Source organism: Tupaia chinensis, unplaced genomic scaffold, assembly GCF_000334495.1.
Source record: "Tupaia chinensis unplaced genomic scaffold, TupChi_1.0 Scaffold000042_2, whole genome shotgun sequence".
In the NCBI taxonomy this organism is placed as follows: domain Eukaryota; kingdom Metazoa; phylum Chordata; class Mammalia; order Scandentia; family Tupaiidae; genus Tupaia; species Tupaia belangeri.
In genome coordinates this window covers 687,177-690,846 of record NW_006159498.1, presented here as the reverse complement: position 1 = coordinate 690,846, position 3,670 = coordinate 687,177, and positions in this window count along the sequence as shown.

Below are 3,670 nucleotides of genomic sequence, written 5' to 3'. Positions count from 1 at the left end.
GACTGCCCAGTGCACTGTCTACGCGCACGGCAGCCCTGGGGGCGCGCTGCTGGGTCCGCCGTGCTGGGGCGGCAAGGAAGCGGCCTGGGGTACGTGCCTGGGGCTCTTGCTTTTTCACGATTGCAACTGCACGGAGTGGAGCCGCTGTGGCGCGCTCCCTCCTAGCCGAGCCCAGGGCCCCCTGGAAACTTGCGTCACAGCCACCGCTTCCCACATGTAACTTGGAGCTGACTTCGGAGGCCCGCCAGCCTCCTCCCTCCCTCTCTGCCCAGCTGGCTGCCCGGCCCAGGCTCCGGAGCTTGAGAATCCCAGAGCCGGGGAAGGGGACAGTAAAAGGCGGGCGCGCCGGGCGCCTCAGATACTGGGACAGCTCTAGGAAGTCGGGGGTGGGCGGACCCAGGAGCCGAGGGAAGGGTGGAGGCGGGCCAACGGCAGCGGCCCCCTGGACCGGCCGCCAGCGCCTGGAGAGGTCTGGGGTTGCTTCCTGGGCCTTCCCGGTGCCCCTACCCCTCACTTTCCTTCCCGGCCTGAAGACCGCAGCTTCTCATTCATCGCGAAGCCAGGGCTGGGCTTGCTCCTCCACCAGGGTGCGCTCTGTACGAGGGGGTGAAGGGGGAACCCGGCGGCAGGCTTCCGTCCTCCTCCCCCACGCCTCCACCTTCCGGCCCCAGGCCCTCCCTGGCTCCTGGAGGGCTGGCCCCCGGCTCAGGAAGCCCACGCCTGCCTTGGAATGTCCTCGCTCCTGCCCTCCGCCTTTTGCGATCCCTTCCGCCTTCCAGGTTCCGCCCAAATCTCGCCTAAGTGAAATACTCCTGCTAATAACAATGTGGCTGTTATTGCTAGAGAATATTGTCACTAGATATTTCCAGCATGTAGAGATGCCGAGCACTTTCGGTGCTCAGCATGTTGGTTCGCCTGACCTCATGGCAACCCGTTAGGCGGAATCTGTGAGTACAGTTCCCAGACTAGTTAGCTCCAGGCTCTGGAAGGCTTCAAGTGCGCAGCTCGAGCCCCTGCCCAGGCCCTGCCAACTGAGGCATGCGAAGCTCTTTTCTGGGGGCGGGGGTAGATTTTTGCTATAGGACTCAGGCACTTGCCAGAGAGAGACAGAAAGCAAGAAATAGAGAAATGGGGGGACCAGCAGTTAGCATAATGGCTATGTCGTTGGACTCCCATGTAGTTGACTGTGGTTTGAGTCCCGGACCCAGTGGCTTAAACTCAAACTTGGCTTGTGTGAGTGCATGCCCAAGATCCCAAAAGGAGAATGGAGGAGAAGGGATTGTGGCATGGCCATCCCCCCGGGGGGTGATTGTCTCGCTTTCTATCTTTCCGTCTTTCTGGCAAGCCCACACTCTATAGCAAAAACCTCCAAAAAGAAAAAAAAAAAAAAAAAAAAAGCAAGAAATGGGGATCAGCAGGTGGCGTAATGGTTACAGGGCTGGAGTCCCTCGCAGTGACTACCATTCGAGTCGTCAACCCAGAGGCTTAAAACACGAGTGTGCCGGGACCAGCAGTTAGCGTATCACTATGTTGCTGGACTTCCACGTAGTCAACCGTGGTTCGAGTCCTGGACCTGGTGGCTTAAACTCATGCCGGGCGTGTGTGCATGCGTGCCCAAGATCTGGAGAGGAGAATGGAGGAGAAGGGATTGCGGTGTGGCCATCCCCTCTGGGGGGTGATTTCTCGCTTTCTCTCTCTCTCTCTCTGACTGGCAAGCGCACACGCCCTATAGCAAAAACCTCTCCAAAAAAAAACCCCACAAGTGTGCCTATGTGTCCAAAATCCCAAAAGGAGAATGGAGGAGCAGGGATTGCAGTGTGGCCACCTTACTTGGGGGGGTGATTTCTCACCTTCTGCCTCTTTGTTTCTCTCTGGCAAATGCACACACCCTATAACAAAAACCCTCTTTAAAAAAAAGAGAATGAAAGCTAGAAATCGCCCTCCAAAGGGGATGACCACATCACAATCCCTTCTCCTCCATTCTCTTTTTGGGAATTTGGGCGCTCACGCACATGCACCCAGTTTGAGACTACGACCATGGTGGGCCACGTGGGACAGCCCCAACCACTAGCCACCTGCTGGTCGCAAGGAAGCCCATCTTTAACGGCCTTAGTAACAGCTGTTTCATTTCTCTTGCTCTCTCATTCCACTTTGCAAGTGAGAAGACCAAGGTTCTCAGAGCTAAAATGCCTTGCATGGGGCCCCGGGCGGTCAGCGGCAGATGAGGACACGCACAGAGTGCTGACTCTATAGCATAGTAACCCCTGCCCACCTCACCCTGAACCTTTAGCTCCTTAGGGCACATGCGCTCACCAGAGCCACAGACAAAGTGAGATGTCACCCCCCCCCCGAGGTATGGTCACTCTGCAGTCCCTCCTTCATTCTCAGGGTATTGGCACATACGAACCACGCCTAGCGTGATTTTCAAGCTGCTGGGTCTAGGACTCCAAACCCAGAGTCAGCTCCTTTACCTCCACGCCACCTACTGGCCCCGTACTCACTTTTACACAGTCCATACGTTCTCACACGTGGCTAGTTTGGTCTCAGACAACAGGGACTATGCTTTCTCCCCTCTGTCTCTTGACAGGGTGGGCACCGAGCTGGGCACACACCTGAACCGCAGGGAGTGATCTAGCAAAAGCTGATGTCCCTGGAGGCAGCCTCTGCAGGGAGGATGAGAAAGAGCCTGGGCACAACCGCTGACCGGCAGAGACCTGGGAGCTGCGTGCTGGTACTGAGCTGGGAGCGGGCAGCAGCCCCCTCTGCTGAGCCCAGGAAGTGTCCTTACACAGACAGCATTTCCGGTCCCGCCTAGGAAGTAGCAGAGAGTTGCTTTTTTATTTCTCTTGAAAGTGTTCCAATCTGCACAGACCCTGGTTCCTGAGGCAAGGGCAACCCCTTGCAAAATTTAAGGGAGCACCAAAAAACCTCGGCACTCTAGATAAATGATTTCTTTCTTTGCCAGAAAGACACAGAGACACAGAAAGTGAGAACTCACCCTCTAGGGGGGATGGCCATGCCACAATCCCTTCTCCTCCATTCTCCTCTCAGGATCTTGGGCACGCACACACATGTCCGGCATGAGTTAAAGCCACTGGGTCAGGGACTTGAACCATGGTTGACTACATGGGAGTCTAGCGACATAACCATTATGCCACCTGCTGGCCCCAAGATATATTATTTCTTAATGCAACTTGGGTTTTTGTTTTGTTTTCTTTCATGAGAGAGAGGAAACACTCTTGATGGGGGTCTCATCATACTAAAACCTCCTACCCCAGCCAGAAGCACAGGCACAAGGTCCTGGTATGTTTCAGGGCAAGCTGGGATCTGAACCCTGGTCTTCATGTGGCTCCAGGCAGCCTAGTACTATCTATGCTACCATGGATGAGCCTTAATGCAACTTTATTTATTTATTTATTTATTTAGGTTTTGCCATAGAGCACATGCGTTTGCTGGAGACATTCAGAGAGAGAGGGAGGAAAAGTATGAGAAATCACCCTTCTGGAGAGATGGCCACGACACAATCCCGTCTCTTCTATTCTCCTTTCAAGATTTTGAGTATGTACGCATAAACACCTGGTGTGATTTTTCAAGCTGTCAGGTCTGGGACTCAAACCACATGGCCGTGTGTGAGTCCAGTGCCTTAACCACCACACCACCAGCTGACTCC